The sequence below is a fragment of the Galeopterus variegatus genome, unplaced genomic scaffold, assembly GCF_000696425.1.
Source record: "Galeopterus variegatus unplaced genomic scaffold, G_variegatus-3.0.2 Scaffold732, whole genome shotgun sequence".
NCBI classification, from domain to species: domain Eukaryota; kingdom Metazoa; phylum Chordata; class Mammalia; order Dermoptera; family Cynocephalidae; genus Galeopterus; species Galeopterus variegatus.
In genome coordinates, this window is record NW_007726843.1 from 536,850 (window position 1) to 544,465 (window position 7,616).

The following is a 7,616-nucleotide window of genomic DNA, read 5'->3' on the forward strand; positions in this document are numbered from 1 at the left end:
ATGAAGACCATTCTCAGCAACAGACTGTCAACATTCCAGAAAATGTCAACATCACTCTGAAGGGACAGAGTTACAGTGAAGTGCCCCAGAGGAACCCTGCTGAGGAACTTCAATCAGATCAATGTAGAGCTCAGTCTCCTTGGAAAGAGAAAGAGCCTCTGGGTTGACAAATAGGGGGGAAATAGAAAGAAACTGGCTACTGTACACACTATCTAGTCACGTACCGAACATGTTCAAGGGTGTTACACTGGGCTTCTGTTACAAGATGAGGTCTGTGTGTGCTCACTTCTGCATCAACATCGTTAATCAGGAAAATGGGTCTCTTGAAATCTGAAATTTCTTGGGTGAAAAATACACCTGCAGGATTTGAATGAGGCCAGGTTGCTTATTCACTCTCTCAAGTCCAAAACGACACTGAACTTGTTTCAAATTCAGCTGCTTTGATCCATTTAAAAACAAGGATATCTGAAAATTTTTGGATGGTGTCTATGGCTCTGAAAAAGGAACAGTTCAGCAGGCTGACAAATAAGATCTAAGATTTGTCCAGCTACAGAAACAAACTACAGGATTCCCAAGACACTCTTGTAAATTTTAATGGTGGAATAAAAAGCCTATTCATTTGAGAAAAAAAAAATTAAAAATATGAACATTCCAGAAGGAACAAAGATGGCTCCTTCTTGGGGAATAAGTTAGCCGACTGCCCTAGATTTCAGACTGTGTCAGGAGGGAAGGAGAGAGTTTCTCAGTCCCAATGAGATAGACCCCCCAAGACCCTCTAACGAGGCAGTGAGGTTTCCAGCTTCAGGCTCTTGACCCCACAGTTTCTTCCTTCAGTCTGGATATACAAGACAATTATAGTTTATGGTGTTGCCAAGACCCAGATTTAAATCACATATGCTCAGATACTGGCATTCAGTAGAGAGTAATTTAGAGTATGTCCAGATGACTTCCACTATGTTCACAGCTTAAAGTGGTAGTTATGGATTCTTCACTCTTGGTTACTTGCATTATCACTTGCAAGAAGTAATAAAAATGTAGTGTGGGTGTGGGGGAAAAGGCCATAACATAAGGAACAAGATCTTAGTGATGGTTGAAGATTGAATTAGCTTTGTTTTGGGAATATACCGTCGCGCCCGTACCGGAATGGGACCGGCAACGGCATCACAACCCTCGGTGCTGCGCCCACACCTCGCTCAGCCAGTGAGTGGGAACCGGTCTGTATGTGGGATCCGAACCTTCGGCGGGAGCGCCACCGCGCTCCCAATGCCACCGGGCCGGCCCTTTAAAGAAATTTTTGAGTGGATAACCCTTTCTAAATGCTTAGAAAGAGTGGATGCAATGGTTATTAAAGGGCCCCAGCCTTCTTTAATTGTATCGTCAGATTACTATCAGCCAGAGGCCTCCCTCTGCTGGGCAAATCTGGGAACACACCGAAAATTCCTCTCATAATTCCTTCTCTCCTTGTTCAGGTGGCATATGTCCTTTTGGGTTTCCATACTCTGCCTTCTTGAAGCCCTGCACCCTGACAGTGCAGTGTTACCCCTGTTTCACTTGTAGTCTAGAAGTATCTGCTTATTGTATCTAGGAAAACTCCCTTTAGCTGCAAATCTCATTCTGAGTTTTTACCGTTTAGAAACATCTATGTGCAACCTGGAATAGACTCTAGGAGCACTGGGTACAGTTGAGAAGGACTGTGATTGGTTGGTGGAGATACAAGATGAGACAATGGAGAGCTGGAGAAGTGGTGTGTGCCTACATGGAGAAAAACTGATGAAAAACTCAGGCTGGTTGGTTAGCTCAGTTAGTTCAGTTAGAGTATAGCGTTGTAACACCAAGGTCAAGGATTCGGATCCCTTGAGCCACAAACAAAAAACAGAAAGGAAAACTCTCAATGGTAGGGATTGAAAGCATCACAAAAGGGTTTTGATTGATCCTGTACCATGTAAAGATAATCTATCTCCCTGCAAGCAGTTATAGTCTTTTTCCCTAGATAGACCCTCTTTTTGAATAGAGAGGTTAGCAGTAATTCCAAAGGAAATACTGAACTCTACAGGCTGGGAGACAGAGCTGCCCTCACAACTCAAAGCAAGCTCTGTGCTCAGTGTGGACAAGGCAAGCCCATAAAGGGGTTAAATTACCAACAAGCAATAATTTAAAAATATGGCTCTGCTGTATCTACTGTGAGAATGAAGACCATTCTCAGCAACAGACTGTCAACATTCCAGAAAATGTCAACATCACTCTGAAGGGACAGAGTTACAGTGAAGTGCCCCAGAGGAACCCTGCTGAGGAACTTCAATCAGATCAATGTAGAGCTCAGTCTCCTTGGAAAGAGAAAGAGCCTCTGGGTTGACAAATAGGGGGGAAATAGAAAGAAACTGGCTACTGTACACACTATCTAGTCACGTACCGAACATGTTCAAGGGTGTTACACTGGGCTTCTGTTACAAGATGAGGTCTGTGTGTGCTCACTTCTGCATCAACATCGTTAATCAGGAAAATGGGTCTCTTGAAATCTGAAATTTCTTGGGTGAAAAATACACCTGCAGGATTTGAATGAGGCCAGGTTGCTTATTCACTCTCTCAAGTCCAAAACGACACTGAACTTGTTTCAAATTCAGCTGCTTTGATCCATTTAAAAACAAGGATATCTGAAAATTTTTGGATGGTGTCTATGGCTCTGAAAAAGGAACAGTTCAGCAGGCTGACAAATAAGATCTAAGATTTGTCCAGCTACAGAAACAAACTACAGGATTCCCAAGACACTCTTGTAAATTTTAATGGTGGAATAAAAAGCCTATTCATTTGAGAAAAAAAAAATTAAAAATATGAACATTCCAGAAGGAACAAAGATGGCTCCTTCTTGGGGAATAAGTTAGCCGACTGCCCTAGATTTCAGACTGTGTCAGGAGGGAAGGAGAGAGTTTCTCAGTCCCAATGAGATAGACCCCCCAAGACCCTCTAACGAGGCAGTGAGGTTTCCAGCTTCAGGACTCTTGACCCCACAGTTTCTTCCTTCAGTCTGGATATACAAGAGTCCCAATGAGATAGACCCCCCAAGACCCTCTAACGAGGCAGTGAGGTTTCCAGCTTCAGGCTCTTGACCCCACAGTTTCTTCCTTCAGTCTGGATATACAAGACAATTATAGTTTATGGTGTTGCCAAGACCCAGATTTAAATCACATATGCTCAGATACTGGCATTCAGTAGAGAGTAATTTAGAGTATGTCCAGATGACTTCCACTATGTTCACAGCTTAAAGTGGTAGTTATGGATTCTTCACTCTTGGTTACTTGCATTATCACTTGCAAGAAGTAATAAAAATGTAGTGTGGGTGTGGGGGAAAAGGCCATAACATAAGGAACAAGATTTTAGTGATGGTTGAAAATTGAATTAGCTTTGTTTTGGGAATATACCCAGGGGACATAGACAGGACTGTTAAAAGAGCAGATCTCTGTCCCTTCTCATCTCTGCTTCTTTCCCTCCCTGATAGCAAGCTTCCATTACTCATCACTTCAAACACTCTCTTTCTGTATCTCCATCTCCTTTGCCTCATGGTCTTTCTTTTACCTCGATACAGCCATACCTCAACTGTGGGTAAACTTTTGTTTTTCTGCACTTACACCCAGGTGGTTTAGCATGGCTGAAAAAAAAACCAAAAACCTAACTTTGAATTTTTTGATCAATATAAATTCATGGCCACAGACTTCACCTGGGTCTTCTACACTGCCCACTAGTCCTACTGAGTTTCTCAGATTTGTTCTGTTTCCATTTTACTCATTTAACAGATATTTACTAAGCACTCACTTGCATTAGGCTGAAGTGAAGGCATTGAGGACTCAACGGTGAATGAGCAGTCTCTGCCCTCGTGGTACCTACATGCTATGTGGCAGCTATTTCAGACATTCCTTGAAAGTTTTGAGCCCCTCCCAACCCCTTCTAGTGCCCACCATCAGCTGCTACCTTACTCCCACCTTTGTGGGGACAATAGAAGTCATCATAGTAGAATGCCAACTTCTAGACTAAACTATATAAACTTCTACTCTTTTGGTTCTGTAAAATGGAAGAGTGCTATATATTAGGCTTCCAACAGAAAAAACTTAAACCAAAAGAATATACGAAGAGAATGGTATATTGAAGGGACTATATATAAAGGTGTAACAGGGCTAAAGGGAACAACAAGGGATATGGGGCAGCCCAAGATCAAGAAGAGTGGTGACCCGATACCACCCTGTGCTGATGGCGAAGATCTAGTCTCTTCTATCCTCTCCAATTCCACTTTGCTAGAAGCCCACCCAGACCCTGCCAGTAGGAGGCACTGGAGGAAGACCTGAGGGCTAGAAGGAGGAGAAAAGACTTCCCACTTATTTCTCTTAATTTCCATGTTTGTTGACATCACCACCTCAAGGGTTTTTAACCCTGGCAGCAACAATTGAATACACGAACAGCAGCTGGCTGCAGTTTGCAGATCTTCCATGCTTCTAAAACCAGCCTCATCTACAGACATACCAAACGAGTCTTCAGAGGCCCTAGTTCTGGGTCCTCTTTAAAGAATCTTTTCTTTGTTCTCCCACCCCTAGAGGTGTTTGTTCGCTGCTTCCTGTCATAACTATCTCTGATACTTCAGTCCCCCTTTTGCCTTTTCAGTCCTCTTATAACCAACCAATGAGCAACCATTTACATAAAATTCTTTGTTCAGTTCCAGTGCTGTTCATGGCTCCTGATTATACTCTCACTGACACACACTTAGGCCTGAAGAGGCAAGGGGAGGGAATGCGCACCCAGCGTCCAGGGAGAGCGGACTGTGGAGGAAGGGCTGACCACCAGGAGCAGCGGGGGGCAAAGCAGGGAAGAAACAGACTGACCTCTCTCTCCTTTGCCATCTAAACTGCTGGGCTTACCTTTGGCCAAATCCAACTGGAACCAGAGGGGCAGGGACACCCAGCTAATGCTATCTGTAGAAGCCAGTCTGCTGGGGTACAGAGCAGGTCAGGGACAGGCAGAACATGGATCCGGGTTTGGGACAAACACTGGATAAACCAAATCAAGTATTCAATTATATACTTGCAGCTTGGATCCCATCGCTTCCCTCCTCAGACAGTTTGCACTTGTTTCTGCCTGCCCTCTCCTGTACCTTCACCCTTTCTGTCTCACCCTGATTATTTAAACATAGCTCAGTCTCTCCCAATTAAAAAAAAAAATACTCCCCCCCCCTTTCTCACATCCCCACCCAGCTGCTGACCTTTCTCTTCCAAAGCCACCTTCATGGGAATGTCAGTTATACCCCCTGCCTATATTTCATCACCTCCAACTTAGGCTCAACCCACCGCAGGAAGGCTTCTGCCCTCCATTATAGACAAGGTTACTAACGTCTTCTTTATTTCTAAATCTAGAGTACCTCTTTCATTATCATCTTCCTTGTCTTCTGGGCGTCTCTAGATGTTGATTCTTATTCTCTCATTCTCGTTTTTGTTTTCTTTCGGCTTCTAAGAGTCTGAGCCTTGCAGCTCTTTCAGTTGTAATCTTCTGTTATTAAACTGGAGCCCTGATGGTGTGGATGAGGGGAAGCATGCTGTAGTTATAGGGTTAAATGTCAGTCTTTTAGGGGGCCTTTGTCTTTGGGCTGTGACTTTCACAGTGACATTTAGTGATATCGTGATATTTATAGTGATAGAGCTATCACTCCCACACCCCCACCTGCTCCCTTCCCCAGCTGCAGCATTCCCAATTTATTTCCATGAAGCTCTGATCCCTGTTGACTATTTTTCTTTCTTAGATGAGTCAGGATGGTTGGAGGAGGCTGCAGTTGGGAGGAATCCCTTGCCCCAACTGGGATAAGACTCTGGCAATGTTTTTTTTCCCCTGGAAAGCAGGCCTTTGTTTTTAAAAATTTCTGGATGTATTTCATAATGATTATTCTTCTCTTCCTGACAGAACTACAAGGAGATCTTTCTCAGATCTTCATTGCAAGAACCTGGTGGGCTTTCTGATGGGAAAGCCTATAAAAGTCTGGGAGCTCCTCTAAGACTGTGGCCACCAGGAGTTTCTCACTCTCGTGGGAGTCTACACTCAGTCTCCAGCTATTTGTCAAAGTTACTGTTTAAGTGTTGTCAAACATGATATTGTCTCAGCTTCTAGGACATCACACACTCATGGTTCTGTACCATCTTGACATTTGCTGTCTCTAGTAGATTTCTCTCCTGTATTAGTTCGTTTGTGTTGCTTATAACAAAATACATGGAACCAGGTAACAGTAAAGAAAAACGAAATTTATTGCTTACAATTTCTGAGACTGGGAAGTCCAAAGTCAATCTGGTGGTGGCAACAGTGACCCAGGGGTCTCACATTGCAAGATGGTGGAAACAGAGAGAGCAGAGCAAGAGAGACAGACTCTCCTCTTCTTTTAAAGCCCTCAGAACCATGCCCATTACCACCATTTTTAATCCATTCATTACTGCATGGTCCTACAACCCAATCGCCTCTTCAAGGTCCCACCTTACAATTACCATAATAGGAGTTCCCACCCTGTTAACAGTCACAGTGGGGTCTAAGTTTCTAATACGTAAAACTTGGGGGATACAATTCAAGCTTCACTGAGTTTTGGGGGGACATAATTCAATCCACTACATCTCCCTATATCTGTGCCATGAATATTGGGCCTCTCCAGATCTGTCCCAGGCCTTCTACTTTTCTTGCTCTTTAGGAGCCAACACATGATCCAATACTCACCCTGCTCACCCTGCTCTTTCAGTGTCCCCTTCATGAAGGAATGTTTCATCTACCTGCTTGCTCCAGTTAAAAGTCATGGTGTCATCCTTGACTGTGTCCCCTTTCTCATCCACACACTTAAGCTGTTTATTCTGCCTCCCACTTATCTCTTAAACCCGTTGATTTCTCTCCAGTTTCACTGCCACTCTCCTGTTCTAATTGTACATCATCTTTCCTAGTATTATTGTGACATTTTCTTGCCTCCAGTTCTGCTTCACTCAGTCCGTTCACTCCACAGCCGAACTGTGGATGTGCATTTCTGACCTACATTCATGCATCACTTAATTACAGGAAAACTTTCTGAGAAATGCGTTGTTAGGCAATTTCAGCATTGTGCAAATATCGTACAGTGTACTTACACAAACCTAGATGGTATAGCCTACTACTTACCCATCTACACTATATGGTACAGCCATTCTAATCTTATAGGAGCACCATCATATACACAGTCTGTCATTGAACGCTGTTATTTGGTGCATGACTGTATTACTGAAGGTAGCAAAAGTAATATGTAATAACCATGTAATATAGAAGTATGAAATACACAATATAAAAGAAATATATATAAATGGTTTCAGTACTAAGGAAACAATATTGATCAATAATTAAATAATTGGTGAACAATAAATGACAATATAAGTGTTCAATAGGTTTTATAAGCTATGGGTTCAGTAAATGTTCATGAAGCTGGTTCAGGGCATTGAAAGATGTGTGATTCTTTGAATTTTTAAAGAAAAGGAGAAAGATTTCAGATGAGAAAAAATAAAGAAAAATACATATGACATGATGTCCCGACCCGCGGGATATTCAATGCAGACCTGGAGGGGGGAGTGGGAATTGGATGGGAC

At 43.0% G+C, this 7,616-nt stretch overlaps 2 pseudogenes; both read left to right on the top strand.

The window, feature by feature from the left end:
* On the top strand, nucleotides 1-529 carry LOC103589825 (annotated as a pseudogene).
* A 1,657-nt stretch (nucleotides 530-2,186) lies between these two features.
* On the top strand, nucleotides 2,187-2,715 carry LOC103589826 (annotated as a pseudogene).
* The last annotated feature ends 4,901 nt before the right edge of the window (nucleotides 2,716-7,616 follow it).